Genomic DNA, 22,180 nt, shown 5'->3' on the forward strand with positions numbered 1-22,180 from the left:
CAGATATGGGTTCAGATCAATCAAGAGCCAGCAATTTAAGAGATTGGAGATCAACTCAGCTCCTAAAGAAGTTGGAAGAGAGGTTTCCAAAGAGATTTATACAAGAAGGGTAAGAGTCAATTATCATGAGGAACAGATGCGAAGACTTCAGGAGTGAGGATGGATGAGCCAATCTAGTTCAAGGCATGCCTGAACTGATGTTAGATCTACAAAACCCACCACCAGACTACAGATAACAAGGGAATAATTCTTTATCTTCAGACTGGGGAGAATCTGTTTCTTAAAATTTGTTTACCTTTGTTTGCTTTTTACATTTTCTTTATAAATGGTATCTACAACTGGCTAGATGTACTTATAAGCAATTTGATTAGGAGGAGGTCATTAAGGGAATGATCCCAGGAGTGGAGAGATTTAAAACAAAGGTGTTTTAGCAGAGTGACTCTGCCTGAGTGCTCAAATCTAAAATATTCACATACATGTGTATGTACATATGTCTTAATGTATGTATATGCATGTGAGAGGGAGGGAGGAAAAAAGAGAAAAATAGAGAGAGAGAGAGAGAGACAGAGACAGAGACAGAGACAGAGACAGAGACAGAGAGACAGAGACAGATGAGACTGAGAAATTTTGTTACAACTTTCCAAAACAGCAAATGTTTGTTAGAATTAGAAAGGAGGAGTCAAAATAACCTATTTACCACCCCACCCTATCCTGCTCTATACAGATAAGGAATTTAAGCATCCCACATGGGATTGAAACTTAGGGGCTTTGACTTCAGAGGCAATGTTCTTTCTACTGTGCTGTACTGACTCCTACACCATAGAATCATAGAGTTGGAAGAAATCTTAAGAGTTCATCCAGTCTCATTTTTCACTTAAAACACCCTTTCTACAAGATCTCAGTCAGATGGTTACTCCACTTACAGACAGCTTGAATAATTGGATAGTATTAGAATGGGAATTGTTACAAAGTTCTTCTTTTCAATGGGCTTGTTTCTCTGTAAATTTAGTTCAATTAAATTTAATTTACCTAATATTTATTCCCTATCATTTTCCCTTACCCCATACTCTGGACCAGAAATAGACTTTTCGTAAGCGAGGGTTGACAATGACTGAGCAGAATTCAAACCTAGGTTCTTTGATTCTAAATCTTTTGCACTTTCCACTATAAATTATTTTATATTTATTTATCTGTATAGATAAGTTATGCTCTTTTCCCCTAGTGGAATGGTTTAGCTATGGCCTTTGTATCTTGTATTGCCCCAGTAAGTGTTTCTTTATCTGGGGTCCCCAGATAGGACAAAGGGCTTGTGGATAGGTTTCAAGGAATCCATGAACTTGAATGGAAAAAAATTTGCATCTTTATTTTCACTTACTTCTAATTGAAATTTAGCATTTCCTTCAATTATGCATGTGGGCAAGAAGCATTATTCTTGGAAGGACCCCATGGGTTGTCATCAGACTGTCAAGTTTTTTGAGGGTAGGGCCTGTTTTTGTCTTTCTATTTCTATCTCAGCTTCTAGCACAGTATCTAGGACTTGTAGGTGTTAAATGAGTCTTTATTGAGATAATAGATGTAAAGTACTTTGCAAACCTTAAATAACTTTATAAATGCTAGCTGCTTTTTTGTTGAATTAAATTGAATGAGTTTGAATTGGAATGGAGCATTTATGGAATCAATTAACTACTTATTAAAGAATCTACTATGTTCCACTACTGGCCAGACCCTAGGGATAAAAGTAAAAGGAATGGACCAACACTTACTGGCAAGGAACTTGTATTCTAATAGGGAATAATTGTAATACTGTATATAAATATATACTGTAAATAAATATATAAAGCATAATATGAAGTAAATAAATATATACAAAATAAATACATAGTAGTTTGGGAGGGATTAGGAGATAATGGTTAGGATTACGTTAAGTCTTCATACAAAATATGGTCCTTGAGATTTTTTCTCAATTTACATGCAAAAACAATTTAACATGTTTTCTAACATTTTGATTTCAAAATCCTCTCCTACGTCCCCACCTTGAGAAGGCAAGAACTTTGATATAGATTATACAGGTGCAGTTGTGCAAAACATATTTTCATATTAGCCATGTAACAAAAGAAACCAAAAAATCTGCATCAAGTTCTCTCTCTGGAGTCCTTTGGAACTCTCTTGAATTGTGTTAATGAGAATTGCTAAGTCATTAGCAGTTGACCATCATAAAATCAATTCATATCAGTCTGCCCAGGTTTGGTTTTTTCTTCTCTTTTTTTTGTTGAAACCATCCTCTTTATCATTTTAAAATAAAAATTTTGATAGGGCCAGGCTTTTAATAAAAATTGATTTTAAGGGGGGATGTTTTGGCATATTGGGTGAATGTGATGTCCAGGAAGCTTTTATTACATTTGGGCTTTATCTTAAAGAGTCTCTATAAAGCAGAAGTAAAGAGGGTGTTCTTTCCGGGCATGGAGAATGGATAGTATAAAGTTACAGAGATGGGGAGAAGTAAGAGGAGTGGTAATGTCCAGTGAGGCTGGAAAGATAGAGTCGCCAGGGCACTGAAAGGTTAAATACAAATCAGTAGGTATCAGAGACAGGACTTGAATCCTGCTCTCCTTACTCTGTGGTTGGCTCTCTTTCCCCTACTCCATGCTGCCTCTCTTATACATATAATCATAGTGTCCAAAATGGCAGGAAAGCGTATGAGAGGGACAAAGTGCAATGAGAGATCTCAAGAGGGAGGAACAGTTTTGCCTTCTGGAAAAAACAAAAATCTAATCCCTTTTGGACATGACAATCATTCAAATACTCAAAGACAGCTTTCAAATCACTAAAGATTCCCAGTTTCTTTGATTGTTCCAAAAATGTCATGATTTTCCAAACTATTACCTTTTTTGGACCCTTCAGTTTGTCTACATCCCTCTTCAAATACGGCATGAGTAAGTGAACAGAATACTTCTATGATAACCATTTCAGAACACAGTGACTATTATCTCCCTTGACCTAGATATTGTACTCTTGAGTAACCAGTATTTATATGAGATTTCTTTTTTCTTTTCATTTTTCTTTTTTTAAGTGATTTCCATGAAAAATATATCACACTGCCTAACAAGAGAAAACATAATAGATACAAGCCAAAAAATCCAACATAGAACATTCCCATAATTAGCCATAAGAGAATTTGGCTATTTTGTTACAACTTCTATAAATAACACCATGATAATACATTTTTAAGATGGTATTTTAGTGCCACACAATAACTCTCTGATATAAGTGATGCAATTATCACCTATGGTCTCTTGGGTAAACCTCTCAGACCAGGGGTTTTGGCTCTCAGCTCAGGTCTGGGGAAAAATGACACCAAAGAGAGAGAGTTGGGCTTTTTTTCCTCTAACTCTAGTTCATTATACACCAAGCCCAGAGTCAAAGGGAAAAATACCTTAAATAAAATTTAGGTTTAGTTTATGACTAACGTCTCCCCAAAAGCAATTATCAGTAGGATTCAATCTAGAAAAATTACTCAGTTTACAAAATACCAAGTATCCTATATGTGATGGGACAGCTATTTGTTTTCTCTACCATCAAGAAGTACTTAAAACTTAAGTACACATTAATTTACATTTAGAACATAAACTATAACCCATCACTTCCATTATGTTTTCTCAAGAGTTAAGGGATATTTGTGAGATTGCTTAACAGAGATTTCAGATCAGCTTGGTGCAGTGGACAGAGTCCACCAGAGTCAGGAGGATGAGTTCAGAGCCAATCTCAGAAACTTTGAGCAAGTCACTTATCTTTTGTTTGCCTCAGTTTCCTAATCTGCAATATGGGGATATTAATAGAACCTCCCTCACAGGGTTGTTCTGAGAATCAAATAAGATAATTGTAAATATATAACAATAAATTATAAGTATATTAGGTAAAATATATAAAATTGTATGTAAATTGTTTAGCAGTTTCATTATATGAATTTTGCTATTATTAATAATTATTATACCATTCAAACAGCATCTCAAGGTCTATTATATCTTCTGATCAGCCAGAAGCACATCTTTCTAGAAGTGCTCTTCTCTTCCTCCAAGAAGGGGAAAGTTGCAGAGCATACCTTCCCCTGGGGAATCTGAGTTAGCCAGTAAGTCTGAAAATTCCCATTTCTGAGGATCACCAGTGACTATTATGAACAGAACTATAAAGCAGAAGAGTCAGGGAATCAAGGTCCTGTGTCAGGCTAAGATAGGCTAACAATTTTTTCAAATTTTATTTAAGGAAATGGGGTTAAGTGACTTGCCCAAGGTCACACAGCTAAGGCAATTATTAAGTGTCTGAGACAGGATTTGAATTCAGGTCCTCCTGATTCCTGGGCTGGTGCTCTAATCCACTGTGTCACCTAGCTGCCCCCAAGTTAATAATTCTTGCAGCCAGGTACCAGAGCCACCATTGCTACTGAAGGGGGTCAGGGAAAGGGAAAATTCTCTTCCCCCTACCTCTCATTGTCTCTTTTCCCTAGTGACAAGACATCAGGAGACAGAGCTAGGAAGGTGCATATGCCCAAACACTCTGTCTCTCTGTCTGTCTCTCTGTCTGTCTGTCTGTCTGTCTGTCTGTCTGTCTCTCTCCTCCTCCTCCTCCTCCTCCTCCTCCTCTTCCTTTTAAACTTACTGAGTGGGCAATTTTTCCTGATCACTTCTCACATCATCTTAGATGTTTCCATGTTTACAGGGGCATTATGAACCACTGTTCACTTGCCCTTTCGCAGCCAGAGCATGGTTCCATTAGTTGCAGGCTCATCAGCACTTCCACTTCATGAAGTAGCACCCACTGCATTATTACTCCTCTATAGGTAAAGGAACTAAATCTAGACCAAGATCACAAGACCAAAAATTGGTGGAGCATGTAAGTTCTGAACGTTCTCTACCAAATTGTATCGCCTCACTAAAGTGTTATGCTTCTATGTTGAACGGCTTTGTTGTTCTCTTTGGTCTTCTTTGTTTGTTGTTGATACAAAGAATGACTCTCTAGGTAGAAATATATTTGGAAATAAAGGTAATGTAGAGAAATTCTCTGAAGGGAAGAGAATTTGGTTCCTCAGGACAGTTACCCAAATTCTACCAAAGTATTATAAAATGAACTATCAACACATTGTTTAAAGCAGCATTTTATTAAGTAAAGTACACATATTAAGATGTTTGTATCTGCATTAAAATCATAGCATCCCCATTAAATAATTTGACTAACAAATGGAAGCTTATCTTTAAAAGTTTTCATATATTGAATTTTTTGTTCAAAATTTTTGTTCTGTTTAAGCAAAAGTATTAAGATCAGGTTTTCAGTAAGGAAACAAATCATATATACATATGTATGTAGTCTTAGAGCTCTATCTCAGGTTTTTTTATAGATTCAGAGTGGAATACCTTTATCTAATAAATTTACTGAAAATGTTTTCTATTTTTTTATTTCAATTTAGAGCTGCTGCCTTTTGTTTACCTCTTAATTTTATATAATTAAAATCTGATTTTTATCTCCAATGATTTCTTCTATTTTTGATAAATATGTCCATTGTCTTTCTGATTGTAATATATCAATTATTTTCCTCCCAATTAGAAAATATTTAGATTGTTGATCTAATATAAAGAATGAATCTAATCATTTTTTGTTTCTTTGCCATATAATCTAGTTTCATCAACAGTTTTTTCCAGTATTTGATTGAGGATTTAACAAAATTTAATGTTTTATAAATACAATACCTCTTTCTGGGCTCTCTATTTTATGTCATTGATCTATTTCTTTATCCTTTCCTGACACCAGACTTTAGGGATAATTTATATCTTAGTATTATTTGTGTCCCTTTTTCACTATTATTTTTCAAAGTTCTTGTCCATCTCTTTTTGCACATGAATTTTACTGTTATTTTATCTAGTTCTATGAAATGATTAGTATTTTAATTGCCTACCATTCTTAAGCATCATTAATTGCAATATGAATGACTCCAAGATTCCAGGAGATGACAGTTGTGTCCAACTGTTCACCAGCTGTTAGTTTGGCTGAATTAATGGGGATCAGGTTCCTCCACCACATGGAGTAGGATGGGGGAAGGTTTGGAAGGAGAAATCAATGGCCTGCCCACTATATACCACATCGAGCCTTTTTTAAAAAAGAAAAATAGTATTTTATTTTTTTCCCAATTACAAGTCAAGGCAATTTTTTGCATTCATTTTTACAAGCTTTTGAGTTCCAAATTTTTCTCCCGTTACCCCTCTCCTCTCCTCTTTGAAAATGGTAGGCAATTTGATATAGATTACACATGTGCTTTCAGGCAAAACATATTTCTGTATTAGTCACGGTTGTAAAAGAAGAAACAGATCAAAAGGAAAAAAACAAGAAAAAGAATAAAGTGAAAAAATATTCTTTAGTTTGCATCCAAAGTCCATCAGTTCTTAAACTGGATAAGGATAGCATTTTCCTTCCCACATCCTTTGTCCTAGTCTTGGATCATTGTGCCTCTGAATAGAGCTTGACCATTCATAGTTGATCATCATACAAAATTGCCAATCAAATCTTTCTTATGTGGCCATCCACATTAAATCTCAAGAAATAACCTAAATGGACAGGTTTGTTAATGAAGAGACAGAGGCAAGGGTGGGGTATAATCAAAAGTTTACTGTATTGGGGAAGGAACAGGAGAGAACAAGCATTCATTTTTTGTTATTTGGTTGGTCAGTACTGTCTGACTCTTCTTGACCCCATGGACCATAGCACTCCAGGACCTTCTATTCTCCACTTTTTTTTTTAAAGTCTGTCCAACTTCATGCTCATTACTTCCATGACACTATCTATCCATCTCATTTTCTATCCCCCCCCTTCTCCTTTTACTTTCAATATTTCTCAGTGTCAGCATCTTTTGAATGAGTCCTGTCTTTTCATGTGACCAAAGTATTTAAAACTTCATCTCCAATGAATGTCCTTCCAATGGTCTGAATTAATTTCTTGAACTAATGATTGATTCCCTCTCCCTGCTGTCCAGGGGACTCTGAAAAGTCTTTTCCAGCACCACAATTCAAAAGCATTGATTATGTGGCAATCAGCTTTCCATATAGTCCAACTCTCAAAGTCAAATGCCACTATTGGGAAACATAGCTTTGACTACATCAACCTTGTCAGCAAGATAACGTCTCTGATTTTTAGAATGCTGTCCAGATTTACCCAAGTTTTTCTTACACAAAGCAAGAGTCTTATTAAGCACCACTATACCTAGAATTTCTTACAAATATTATCTCATTTGATCCTTACAACAACTCTGAGAAATAGAGTTAACTGCAGCAGGCATCTATGAAGTGACTTACCCAAGGGTGACACTGCTACCAAGTGTCTGCTTTTTCTTGTGGTGCCTCTATTTCTTCATTTGTAAAAAAGAAGGTATTCAAATAGATGATCACTAAGGTCCCTTTCAACTCTGAATATGACTGAGTAATCCATTTTACACTCTATAACATGTTCAGATATCAAATGCTGAATGTATGTGCACCTTTTTTGTTCTCCTAATAAATAATGATAACAATAACTACCATTTATATAGTCCTTTAAGATTAGTAAGTCACTTTGCAGCTATTTTATCTTCAAAACAACCCTGTCATGTAGGTGTTATTATTTCTCTTTCTCTCATTTTATAGATAAAGGAAACTAGGGCAGATTGAAGTCAAGGAATCTGCAATATAGAGGATGGGACTGATAGTGAATATCAACTTATTTTATAAATGACAGCTGATATACCCTCAGTCACAGCTGCAGAGTTTCCCAAGTGGTTTTGCCCCTTGTTTTTTGCCTTGGGGGTCTTAGGAACTCTTGTTAGGACAAACAGCTGCTGACCACTGAATGATTCTTTCCAACTGCACACACAAGCACACAGTCACTAAAGGGGCCAATAAGAAAATGTTTTAATGGTTAATACTTCTATCAACTGCATTAATCCCACCCCGACTCTGTAAGAATTAAAGAATCACACTTCCTGTAATGTGAACCGAAGTTCTATTTCTAAAACCCCCTTTAGATCACCTCATTGAGAAAGCTATCATATATATAGTTTGTTTCTACCTGTCTAAGCGCCATATCCTTTCATTTCAACTTTCTTCTGAGCAATTAATTCACTAGGATAGTGAGTTAGTATGGATATGGATAGTAACAGCAGAGCCAGAACCAAAGCAAATGCATTCTCTATGAGAGCCATGAGGGGTTGTGGTGAGAGCACACAGAAACACTGGCCCTTTTGTTTATCCTGTCTGTCCATATGCAGGAGGGATAATTTTCTTATGTCTGTCTAAGTTATCCTCAACAACAGTAAAGGCTGCAAATGTCTATTGGGGAGAGAGGAGACTAAGAATGGTCCACTTACTCAATTATCCCTCTTCAGTCATTTACACTGTTTTTTATGTCTTATATTAATATTTCACTATTGCATTTTTCACTTTTGTCTATTCTAGGAACAGAATATGCTGCCTTGTTGGGGATTCTCATAATAATTACACAAAATAGCCTAGAATGAACCAGGGGGAAGTTTCAAAGAGTTATAGAAATTGTGTTCTTAGAGAACTTGGGTCAAGTTAGTCAACAAGCACTTACAAAGAAACTACGAATCATTAGGGTTACCAAGAAAGTAAAAACAGTTCATATCCTCAAAGAATTCACATTCTAAAGAGGGAGTCATTAAAATAACCAGGTACATACATGATAAATACAGAATAAATAGAACATATTTGAAAGGGGAAGGCACAGGTAAATAGGGGAACAAAAAAGACCTTGAGGTAGCTGAATTTTGAAGGAAGCCAGGGAAAATAATTAGAGATAAATAACTCTTGTTGAAAGAAGAAAATTGATAAAATTCAATATCCGATCATCTCTAGGTGATTTTCTTATCTCTGTTGTAAAATAATTGATAATATATAATGAAATTTGAGTTTGGTTTCACTTAAGCTCTATTAGCGAATATAAATAAAATAAATATAAAACAAGCCTGGATGTCTCTGACTAGGTCTAATAGAATATTACACTTTTGTGGGGTCACTCCAAGTCTGGGGGCTGTGTTATTCTACTCTGCAGATTTAGGAATTAAATTTTATCAGTTTCATTAGAGGTGATAAGGGTCTTCTCAAATAACAGACTAATTTGCAAATCTGAATGAAAATGTGTGACTTAGGGAAGATGGAGCTGGCTCAAATATCAGAATTGATCATCTGCTCAAAGCACTCCTTTTTAGGTAGGGAAGGTTCATTGAGGAAATCAAATTATAGATCAAAAGACTGTTTAGTAAATATAGAATTAGAACAAAGGGATTTTCTTAAGAAATATTTCTTAAGAAATATTCCCATAAATATATGGTAGCCTGATGAATCATCCCCCACATTGTAGAGAAACTTCTGTTTAAGTAACCAGGGCTAGTTTCTTAGAATTGAGGCACTTTTTCCCTTAGTCAGCACTAGAGAAACACTGAAAAATTCTTACTCTACAATGCCTCCCCTTTTTTCGTTTCTAGGATCCATAATAATCCTTCTGTTAATGCTTGTCCTTACATTTCCCTGCTTCATTTGAACATACATTCATGGCATGTTACAATGTCCAAGTTTACAATTCATTTTAGATTGATTACAATTTAGATTGGCTATTTCCTGATGATATTCAGGAAAATCAATCTTAATCTCATTAGTGGTATGGTCCCAAATCACATTCTGGGCAAGGTTGGTTTTCAGGAGGAATTTGTTCCCATCTGTAGTGTATACATCCTTCCCTTACCTAGAGATTTTTCCTCTTCCTAAACTTTTCTTCCCATCCTTATCCTATTTACATTTTTTACTCTCAGCTAGGAGACTTTTCTACTGACTATACATTGACCATTTCTAGACCTTAGAAATACTGTTGTTCCCAAATCACTCCCAACTAGCTCTGAGAATAATCAAATCAACATTTGATATGAAAAGATGTGTCAATCAATTGCTCAATGATTCTACTCACAATTTCTTGTAATTTCCCTGACCAAACACATTCACTTCCTTTCTATGAGTTGTTAGAATTTAAATTTCTTGAGGGATGACTATGCCTTGTTTTTCTGCTTTTATTCCCTAGGACTGAGTCTTAAACAACAATGCTTGGAATTTAACAAGCATTTAGTAATTTTTTTCTCTTGAAAATTCATTCTTTTTATTGAACACTGTTTATGTCTCATTTGAAACATGACTAGAGCAAATAGTACCTTGAATTTAGTACTTGTGAATAACGAAGTGAATGGATCTGAAAGTCAAACAGGAATTTTCTAGAGGGGTGTGAGACCTGACCATGATTAGGGCATCTCTGGACTAGATGAAATAAAACTATATCCCTCCCTATTCCTTTGAAGCATTAACAGAGAGAAATCTGGATACAGTACCTTTGGGTTTGATGGAAGAGGAAGGGTAGTGTTGATTGACTGGAGGTACATATACAAATCTCTGATCTTTTCTAATTCCTATCAGCAAAGTAACCTTTTTTCCTCATTGCCTCTTGAGTTATTGTCCACGATAGGGAATTGGCAAAATCTAATAACAATATGGCTGTAAGTTAATGAAAATATCATTGAATCAACAATCTTCCTTCCCTCCTGTATCAACCCTGGATTCAGTGTTATTTAAAATTTTCATCTAAGCCTTAAATCATGAAATTGATGGCATGCTTATTCTGCTGATTTCACCAGGTTGTGAGTAGGGTATATAATGCATTCCCTTAAATATTTCAGGAAAGATAGGGCCAGAATGCAAAATGAAAATGATCTCAGGTTCATCTATAAAATGAGGTGGGTTAGTCTTTATCTCTGAGGTTCCTTTTTTTCTAGCTCTTATCATTTTATGATTTTATTAACTGAATAGTACAAATAATAGTCTTATAAACTGAATATCACATGTATTATTAACAATACTTTTCTTTTGCTTAACTTTTAAAAAAATTTTAATCTTTATAATCTTATTAACAGAAAGCAAGATAAATTGCTTTAGAGAAATTGCCAAGTTCTTATAATTACCCCAAACTTGACCCTGAAATAGAGGCTCAGTTTTTTGACATTTTTAACATAATACAATCACTTTTTAAGAAAACATGATTTTTTTCCCTTTTTCTTCCCTTCCCACCCCTCTGCCTGAGAGATGGCTACCATTAGACACAAATACCAATATATATATGTATATATGTAAAACATATATCCATATACATATATGTAAAATCATTCTATACCTAATCCTATGTATCATTTCTTTCTCTGGATGTAGATAGCATCTTCCTTCATATGTCCTTTGAAGTCAGTTTAGATATCTATAACAGCCAAAATGACTTAGTCACTCAAAGTTGTTCTTAAAATAATGTTGTTATTATTGTATAAAATGTTCTCTTGGTTCTGCTCATTTCACTTTTTATTATTTCATGCAAGTTTTCTAAGATTACTAAGCTCAATATTTCTTACAGCAGTACTAACCCTTCACAATCATATACTACAACTTGTATAATCATTCTCCAATTGACAGGTATCCCCACAATTTTCCCTTCTTTGCCACCACAAAGAAAGCTGCTATGCTATTTTAGAACATATAGGTTCTTTTTCTTTTCCCTTAATCATCTTGGGAAACAGACCTGGTAGTGACCAGTCATAGGATATAGGTAGCTTAATAACTCTTTGGGCATAATTCCAGAAAGCTTTCCAAATGGTTGAATAAGTTCACAATTCCATCAATAGTGAATTAGTGTCCCAATTTTTCCATTCTCCTCCAACATCTGTTGTTCTTCTATTCAATCATTTTAGTCAATCTGATAGATGCAAAATGATATCTCAAGGTTATTTTAATATACATTTTTCTAATAATTATTTAGAGCATTTTTCCACGTGACTATAATTTGTCTTGATTTCTTCATGGGAAAACTGCCTGTTTGACCATTTATCAATTGGGAAATGACTCATATTCTTGTATATTTGACAAAGTTCTTTACATATTTGAGAAAGCCCTTTATCTAAGAATCTGTCTATAAAAATTTTCTCCCTAATTTTCTAGACTTTCGTTCTGATCTTGGTTATATTTTATTTGTAAAAAAAAAACCCTTTAAATTAATATAATCGAAATTATCTATTTAAATACCAATATCGTTCTGGTGGCATAGACATTATCACCTAAAGAACAATGGAAAGGCTCAGTCCTGGGGTTACTTGTCTTCTCCTTTAATACTACTTTCCTTGGCGATTTCATCAACTTCCAAGGATTTAATTGACTTGGCTATGCTGATGGTTCTCAAATCTACCTTTCTTGCCCCCAATCTAATCTCACCTCTCCTAATGCCTTTCAGACATCTCCTGGATTATTTTTTAAAAGCCTGTTGATGGATCTACCTCTACTTCATTTTCCATTCAGCCACTGATGTGAATTTTCTTAAAGATTTTTCCTAAAATATCATGCTATTATTCCCTTACCCCCACCCCTTTAATAAATGCCAGCAGTTCTCATCACCTCTAGACTCAAAAACAGAACACTCTGGCATTCAAAGTCCTTCATAATATACCCTCCTCTAATCTTTCCAGTCTTATGCCTTTTTCTCTGATATACTTTCCAATCCAGTGACACTGGCCTTCCGTATCATGAACTTTATAGACTCTGGGAATTTTCTTTGACTATCCCCCCTGCCTGAAACACTCTCCTTTCTCTATTCCAACTAATGACTTCCCTGGCTTCCTCCAGATCCCAGCTAAAGTCTTTTTTGTCTTTCCCAAATCCTCAATTCTAGGTCCTACCTTCTCTTAAATATTTTCTACTTGTCCTATATATAGTTTGGTTTGTATATATTATTTGCATGTTGTCTCTCCATTAAATTATAAGCTCCTTGAGGGTAGGGACTGATTTTTATCTTTTTTTTTTTTTTGCTTAGCACAGTTAGGTGTTTAATAACTGCTTATTGTTTGATTAATGTGTAGTCTCCATCATATGATACACAGGGAATTATAAATGAGGATCAGAAAGTCATCAAAGAAATGCATAATGAAAAAGAAGGTGGGCTAGTCATGTGGTACACAAACTGGAAAATCATAGGTACCATACCTCTCATGGTCCCATGCTACTTTATCATGAGGAAAGTATCAGAACAGAGCAAGTAAGGCCTTCAGTCTTCACTTCCCAATAAACCTCCTTACCATTATACTCTTACACAAACAAAACAGAAAAACAATAATTCGACAAAACTATCTAGGACTATAATCATTCCTCATAAAATAGGTAGCATTCTACTTGCCATCTACCACCTCTCTACAGAGAAACAAAAGTACATTCCAATCTCATCCCCCTTAATATCAGCATTGGCTATTACCTTTATGTGTATTTTTTTAGTGCTCTTTGTTATTAGAGCCATTTAGTATATATTTCTCTTGTATTTTCTACACTTTGCATGAGTTTATAGATGTCTTCTAGAGTTCTCTGAATTCTTCAGTCAATTGTTCCTTATGGTACAAAAATATTCCATTAATGAATGAAGAGCAGCTAGGTGGTGCAGTAAGTAGAGCACTGTCCTTGGAGTCAGAAAGACAGGAATTCAAATCTGACCTCAGACCCTTGACACCTACTAGCTGTGTCACCTTGGACAAGTCACTTGACCCTGATTGCCTCCCATTCAGGGCCATCTCCAGTCATCGCGATTCATATTTAGCCACTGGACCCAGGAAGAGAAAGTGAGACTGTTGACTTAGCACAGCACCCCGCCCCGCCCCCCATCCAATTCATGTGCTTGTCATGGTATCACTTCCTTGATATATATCATGGTTTTCCTCAAAAATGAAGGATAGGGGGCAGCTAGGTGGTGCAGTGGGTAGAGTACCAGCCAGAGTCAGGAGGTCCTGAGTTCAAATGTGACCTCAGTCACCTAATAATTGTCTAGTAGTGTGACCTTGGGCAAGTCACTTAATCCCACTGCCTTAAATAAAAAAGAAAAGAAAATGAAGGACAAACATAATTAAAGAATGAACAAATAAACCAAAAAAAATTAAATTAAAGATCAACAATAAACATTTTTTATCTTTAATTACATATAAAATTTATATGTTATATAATTAAAAATTATACATTTCAGTCTTCCTTTATTTCTGTAAAGAGAATACAAAATTTTTTGCCTATTGGACAAAATTTTGAATGAAATTTCTATTTTCTCCTATTTTTGTTAAATTATTTTATAACCTACTACTGTACTAAAGCTATTAATTCTATTAATTTTTATTTTACTAATTCTCAAGGGTTTTTCTAAGAAAACTATCTTCTTAGGGGGCAAGGTATTTTCCTTGGTTTTTTTTTTCTCTTGTATTATTGCTACTACTTAGCATTTCTGGTACTGTACCAAATATAGTGATACATATGGAAAAATTTCTAATCTTTTTCTTTGTTGCTATCTTTGAGTTTTAGAACATACTTTTGATCATATTAAAGAAGGATCCTTACCTTTTTATGCTTTTTTTGATAGTACTTTGTTGGGTCAGAGGGTCTCCTCTGTTTAATCCTATAATTGTGTAGTTTTGACCATTTTAATACAATTATACTAATTATCTAATGTTGAATTATCCTTTGTAAATGTATCCTTTGTAAATAAAGATTTTTGACTTTTTTGAGAGCTGGTTAAAATTTTATTCATTTGCATACATTTTAATCATAAGCAATAATTTTTTCTGTTTTATTCCTAATTGGTTTATGTATCAAAATCACATCTGATTCATAAAAGGAATTTGATAGTATAGCATGAATAATACTTCATATGACATACTTGAAAATCATTTTGAAAGAAATTATTTTTCTTTTAGTAGTCTGTTTATTGCTTCGTATGACTTTTCTGATATAAGGCCATATAACATTCCTCTTTCGATTTTATTTATTAATACATAATACATTTTTGTTGGCTTATAATTATATATTTAGTATTTTCTGATCTTTCCTTTTTGTATTACAAATTTATTTTATTTTTGTTTTTTGTAACATTAGCTAACAATTTCTCAGTTTTGTCTCATTGGTTCAATGGTCTTTTTATTTCTAATTTTATTTACTTTAGTTATCAACATTTTTGCTTGTTTATTAATTTTAAAGTTTTAAAAATATCATACTTAATTCATTATATAGTCATCAATACACTAAGGATTTATGATTTTATCACTATGGGAACTCCCTCAACCAACAATGTGCAACCTGTATACTACCTATAAATTTTTTTTTAAGAAAGATTTTATTTTGAATTTTACATTTTTTCCCTTCATCTTGCTTCCCTCCCCCTGCCCCAGAAGGCAGTCTGTTAGCCTTTACATTGTTTTCATGGTATACACTGATCTAAGTTGAATGGGATGAGAGAGAAATCATATCCTTAAGGAAGAAACATAAAGTATAAGAGAACAAAATTACATAATCCTATTAGATAATTCTTAGGGAGTTTCCTGAGGTGCAGAGATTAAATGACTTTCCTATGGTCAAATAGTCAGTGTCATAAATTGAATTTGAATAGACAGGTGAATAAAGAATCTAAATCCAGGACTCTATCCACTTTACAAAGTTGTCTCTCACTCAATTTGTTTATGTTCTCTTTGATAAGGATTATTTAGTTACATCACATATCCTTACCCCACACCCCACTTGTATGGAGAGAAGGGAATAAATAAAAAATGTTGTGGAGATAGAATGAGACCTGTCCCTTGATTTGATATTGGGGGTGATGAAGATCCAAGAGTTGAGGAAGACACTAGTGTAAATAGGAGTGGGGAAAATCTCAGACTCATACAAGTCTTACTTGTATTACCTGAGAACAAGCCTTTGGTTTCATTAAGTTTTTTTGAAAGACAATAGGGTTAAGTGACTTGCCCAAGGTCACACAGCTAGGTAATTATTTAAGTGTCTGAGGATGGATTTGAACTCAGGTCCTCCTGACCAAGGCTGGTGTCCTACCCACTTGGCCACCTAGCTGCCCCCTGGCTTCATTAATTTATAAAATGAAAGGGTTGGGTCATTTCTAGCTCTAAATTTGTGATCCCGTGATCCTAAAAAGATGGTGATGTCCTCAACACAAACAAGAAGTCAAGAGGAGTGGGAAGTTTAGGGGTAAAATAGTCACAGAGCCAACACCCTGGGAAAGACTCTCATTGGTTCTTGCCTGGACAATAATGAAAACCTCCTTCTTTCTCTGTCTTTCAGGACTTTTTCCTTTCCATCCTAATCCTCCACATAACTGCCAAAGAGATATTCCTAAAGCACAGGTCAGTTTTCCTGGTTCCTCTATGATCAAATAAAAACTCTATTTTTTGTCATGGAAAAACCTTTCATAATCTATCTCCAGTTTACTTTTCCTGACTTTATTTTACATTACTCCCTCTCGGACTGAGAAATAAGTGTGTTCTATAACTAATCTGTTCCCTCTGTGATGACCATGATGAGTAGATAGCCTCTGAGCTGGTCTCAATTAACACTGACTCTCATCCCTCAGTCCCGGCTGTCAAGATGAGATCAATAAACTTTTTGTAAATTACCTTGCCCCATGATAATCATGGTTGCCCTTCATTCTCAAAGAGGACCTTGGCATTCGGGAGGTGATGCCATGACAAGCACATGTCACCAGCCTCACTTTCTCTTCCAGATCCATCTTGGTTCAATTGGGATGACTGGAGGTGGCCCTGGATGAGAGGCAGTCAGGGTTAAGTGACTTGCCCAAGGTCACACACAGCTCACTAGTGTCTTGAGGTCACATTTGAACTTGGCTCTTCCTGGCTAGGGTTCCACAAATGCCTCTGCCCAGAAACAATATAAGCCTCTATCAACAAAACAATGGATCTCTACCCTAGCTTGAAAGAATTAAGTCTTTTAGCTGCTCTTTTAGCTACATGTCCTTAATTTCCTCAATTTTGCTCTTTGAGCTATACCCCTTATCTACATATCTGATCTCTGGGTTATTGACCCATCCTAAACCTAAATGACCTTATCTACCTGTCTCTTTAAAAGCTTACTTCTCCTCAGTTGTTTTGCTTGTCTTCCTTTGGGAAGCTAGTCAGTTCTGGGGAAGCACAAATCCCCAAATAAACTCTCATTTTCTATACCTTTCCTTACTGCTCATCCTCTCAAGATGTCTGCTGCTGTTAATCCCTCTCTTTTAGATCTGCTAATCACAGTAATACCCAAATAAACTTTTTTATCCTTAAATTCTTTTGGGCCAGAGTCGAACTTTTAAGGGAATTCTTTCATGTTTGCTCAAATCGCTGAAACTTTAACTGGTCACACATTTTCTGGCAACATTTTCATGAACTTTTTGGTCCAGTCAAACTGGCTTTCTTTCTCTTCGTTCTTCATGTCTAGGATGTTGTCCAACTCACTTCATCCAGCCTCCTTCATCTCTAGTAACATATTGAAATAAGAATTTTTTTTGATTATCTCAGCTGCTAATGCCAGCTTCTTTCCCACCAATCCTCCCCAATGACCTAGTATTTATCTTGTATATATTTTATATCTACTTATTTATACAGTTTGTTTCTCTTTCTAGAATACAAGTACCTTGAGAGCAGAGGCTGTTTTTCCCCCCCCCTTGAATTCCCAACACATAGTATGGTGCCTGTTAGATAGCAAAGACTTAAATGTTTGTTGAGTAATCAATTTCACATGAAAATCCTTCAGGAAGCAATAGGGAGGCATTGATGGATTTTCTGGAAGTTGTGAGATGGTATCTTGTAAGAATCTTAGGGAGGGAGTATATCTGGGAAATCAGTTAAAATAGAACCCGTGAGAGAAAATGCAACTATTAACTACTCTATTGCAAGGGGAAATGAAAATTAGATCTGAGAAATGAATTAATTTGTTGATAATTGTTTTTTATTCCTGAATCATGAAATGCAAACAATGGTCTGCCCTGGAGTTACAAAGACTTGAATTTAAGTCCTGTCTCAGGCATATAATAGCTGTGGGCAACTCTCCAAGATGAGACATTAAATATATTGGTATAGGGAGTTTTCATACTTGGAGTTCCCTAAAACATAAAGACACAGGTATTCACCCTTCCCCTTCCCCCTTAAATGGGAGACAAAACAATGACACATATATTTACATAACTTGTATTAAATTATTATTTTTATAGGTTCAAGAAATTTATTTTTAAATCCATTTTGATGATGTGGTATGATGGGACAATTGTATTTAAAACTAAGTGTTTCTTTTAGGTTCATTATCAGCAATCCCTAATAATTTTTTTAAAAGGCAAAAAACCTGCTCTTACAAGTCTTATTTTTAAGCGATATTTCCAATGATTTCTCATTTGTCAGCAGTTAGTAACTAATTTTTACGATGATTTCTATTTTTACAAGATGAATGCTTCAAATGATGGAGTAGCCTTTAAGACCCCTTCCAGTTCTAAATCTATGACCCTGGGATAGAATAGCTTTCAATTTAATAACAGATGTTAACTGAACAGTTAAAAATGAGAAGCTAGCCTTTCTTTGAGATAATTAATTAATACTTGAGTGTGCTTTTGTATTTAGTTAACAAGAGTGGTTGAAAATGCTTAGTCTCACTAATTTCTAGGATTATAAATATCCCTCTTTGAATGATAAAACCAACCGAGAGCATAGTTTTCCTATAAAGAAACGGACTCAGTAATTAAGCAGGCAGTCTTTCTCATCTGTAATATGATATACAATTTTATTATTGCAGAATACTCTTAGCAGAAAATTATCTTCTGCAATACAATTTTAATGTGCTTGAATGGGCGAGATGAGGAACAGTAGCCGATGCTGTTTTTTCCATTTAATTTTTCCTATTGACATAATGATTTTCAGATGTTTGCAGTTTTTTGAAAGCAGTCTTGCTCTTGAATACATTTTCACAAGTGCCTAATAAGGCAGGAAAAATTATTTGTGTTTAATATTTGTAGACCCTCCTAACTGTTGTTCTATTATTAATTTATGATAGAATTACTTTTGGAGAAGCAAAAGAGGTGTTTACAGATTACTGTTATACTCTCAGTCATTATATGTTGAGGTGATGAATTGGGAATTCTTCAAAGGAATGGAAAGGAAGGAATGATCGTGAAATATTTTGAAGAAAGAATGACCTAACGATTTACTGGATATTGAAGATAATTATGTAGCTTACATTTATCCACCCCTGGGATTTACAATGTTCTTTTACACAACCCTGTCATTTTTATCCTCATTTTAACAGATATAGAAACTGAGACTCAGTGGTTAAATGAATTGTCCATAGTCACTATGGTAAAAATTAACAGAATTGCCATTCTAATCCAATCTCTCTGATCCTAAAACCAGTGACATTCTGCTTTTCCCTCATCTTCTGTCCTTGCTGCCTCTACTTTCTAATCACCCACTCATTTCTAAATTCCTTGCAATTTAGATTCCTAGTTGGTGTCTCACTGTAGTTTCTGATGCTGCTGGCTTCTCAGTCCTCCTGTATACTCTCTTCTCCTCTGACTTCTGAGACACCACTTTCCTGGTGGCTTCCTATAAGTTCGACTCTTCTTTCTTGGATCCCCTTGCTACCTCACCATTTTTTTCCAGTTTCCTTATGGTAAGTATATCCCCAGATTTGGTCTTGGATCCATTTCTCTCTTTGGGAAATACTTCAACACATCTCATGGATTCAAGTATCATTTCTACTTAGATGACTCCCATCCTTGTTTCTTAACAAAAACATCACCAAACTGCTTGCTGGATGTCTCCTCTAGAAGGTGGCTCTAACTCAGCATGTCTAAAATGGAACTAATCTTGCTGTCTTTCAAACTTTCCTTTCTCTAGTGAGAATATATTTTTTTCATCATTCAAGTTTGCTACACGGGCATCATCCTTGACTTTTTCTTCACTAACTACCTACAAGTAATTGCCAAGTCTTATCAACTTTACCTTCACAATTTTTACCTCTCACATCTGTTTTCTCTTTTCTATGCAACAGTCACAGCTTCAGGTCTTTGCCTTTTTTTTTTTTAAACCTTCACTGTTTCTCGGGCATACATCTTCCAAAGAGAAGCCAAATGATCTTCCTAAAGCAAATGTCTTTCCACATCTCTCCTTTGCTTAAAAGTCTTCACTGGTACTCCAACTGCCTCTAAAATGAAATAGAAACTCTTTACCTTGACATTTAGGGTCCTCTATAATCTATCTCTGACATGAATTAGAGAACTCTAAAAGGTAATTTTTTCAGACTAAACTCCTACATGACTCCTACATTTCAACCAAATTGGACTAGTAGCCATTTCTCTAACTTTCTACTTCATCTTCTGCCTTTATGCATTTGCAAAAGTAAATTTCTTTCAAGTAGCTTGGAGATGCCTTACATCCTCATAGAATCATTGTTTACTCTTCCCATTTCAATTAATGGGCCACTTCTTCATTTCTTCATTTGTTAGTATTTTCTTTTTTGGCTGTTCATATACTTGATTTATTGCAGCACATGTTGTTTCTTTCCAGTAGGATACAAATCTGAGGGAAGGAACTATTTTCACTTTTACCTTTTGTATTCCTATGGTCTAGCAATGAACCTTGAACACATCAGATGCTTAATGGTGAATAAAAAGGCTTCAAGAAAAGGTTAAATTGTTTTGAATATTCTGCTCAAGAAGGTAGGAAAATATGTAATATTTCAGGTAGATTTTCAACAAAAGAAATTAAAATATATTCTTTTTTACTTTCAAGTGACCAGGTACTTGGAAAATTAACCTAAATGGTTCATCATATTTCTTGATAAATCAGATAAATGAAGCATTACTTTAAATGATTCTAATGTTCCCGAGGGGAAAAAAAGCAGTTAAAATTTACTGAATAATTATCATAAGCATCTATTTCCATAATTTGTTTTACTGTAAGAGTCTATTACTATAGGAATAACTTTTTTTTAATTTTCAAGTTTTCTTTAAGGAATATAGGAAGATGAAATTGACTAATTCTATTTAGTTTACTATGGAGTTACAGAAATTAAGAGAGACTCAATTTTGGTTAATTTGTTTTCTTTTTGCTATTGGTCATCTCTTATCTACACAAATTATTTGTTCTCTATCTAATGTTGAATGATGATAACAATTTTTAGAAATACAGTGGGACAATTTTTAGTTGTATTGTATTCTGTTTGATTTTTATTTTGTGTAAAAAATTTGTATTTTATACATTAGTATTTTGCATAATGACAAATACATAATGCTACCTACAGAGTTTAAAAAGGCTCTGATTTTTTAAAAAAAGAGGCACACTTCAAACCTTTTCTTTAAATTTAAATACCTATTATTTAATATTTGCCAGTCAATGGATTAAAAGGAATAGAAGGGTATCAAGACAATGAAATACCAAGCTAATTGTGATATGAAGAAATTAAGTTGTGAAAGGAAGTTGAATAAGAACCTTTAAAATAATCATTTTCTATATTATTTACTTTAAGAAACAGTAGATTCAATTCAGCAAATATTTAGATTGCTTACTATGCAGGTTAACAGAATTAATCTCATTTTAGAGCTTATCTCATGGAGAAACAAAGAATTTGGATGACTCACCCCCTGATCCAGATAATCAGCTAGAGTGAAGAAAGAATAGGGAACCCAGTCAATCCCAAACTACTGCTTCTTTAGCTCCATGAACCACAGAGCCCTTCCCCTTAGCCCATTTGAAATACTCATTGGCCTTATCCTAAATCTCTGAAAATTTTGGTTGATGTAAGAATAGAGGATCATTTCAAATTCTATGAAAGTCAAATTCAAGTTAGTGAAGGTCATTTACACTTATCAATATTAACTTTTCCCCAGTTTTTTATTGCCTAATCAATAAGTTAATTATTTCTAATAATTAGATGTGTACTGTGGTTGGCACAAAGCCAGTCACCTTTTCCTTCATCCAGGTGAGATCAAACATTTACTCGGTGCCTTCAAACTCATGACTAAGAAGGGGCTATCTTTTTTTTCCTAAAGTACTAATTATTTTTAATGGGGTTTTTTTTGGGATCAGTGTATACCATGGGAACAATGTAAAGACTGACAAATTGTCTTCTGTGGGGGGTGGGGGGGAGGGAAGACTGGGGGTAAAATTGTAAAACTTAAACTAAATATAATCTTTCATTTAAAAAAAAAAATGGGTTCGGGGTGGCTAGGTGGCGCAGTGGATAAAGCACCAGCCCTGGAGTCAGGAGGACCTGGGTGCAAATCT

At 34.7% G+C, this 22,180-nt stretch overlaps 1 protein-coding gene across 3 annotated transcripts in view; it reads left to right on the top strand.

Moving 5' to 3' along the window:
• RALGPS2 (Ral GEF with PH domain and SH3 binding motif 2) overlaps positions 1-22,180 on the top strand; it is a 227,747-nt gene that overhangs the window by 13,290 nt on the left and 192,277 nt on the right. The window contains exon 2 of one of the 3 annotated variants that reach the window (XM_074222125.1): positions 16,197-16,258. The exons of 1 other annotated variant lie outside the window; for it this stretch is intronic. The gene's annotated coding sequence lies outside the window, so the exon portion shown is untranslated. Of the gene's footprint in view, positions 1-16,196; positions 16,259-20,594; positions 20,614-22,180 lie in introns of those variants that run through there. One more of the 3 variants, XM_074222126.1, reaches the window with a different exon arrangement.

The sequence above is a fragment of the Macrotis lagotis genome, chromosome 2 (assembly GCF_037893015.1).
Source record: "Macrotis lagotis isolate mMagLag1 chromosome 2, bilby.v1.9.chrom.fasta, whole genome shotgun sequence".
NCBI lineage: Eukaryota > Metazoa > Chordata > Mammalia > Peramelemorphia > Peramelidae > Macrotis > Macrotis lagotis.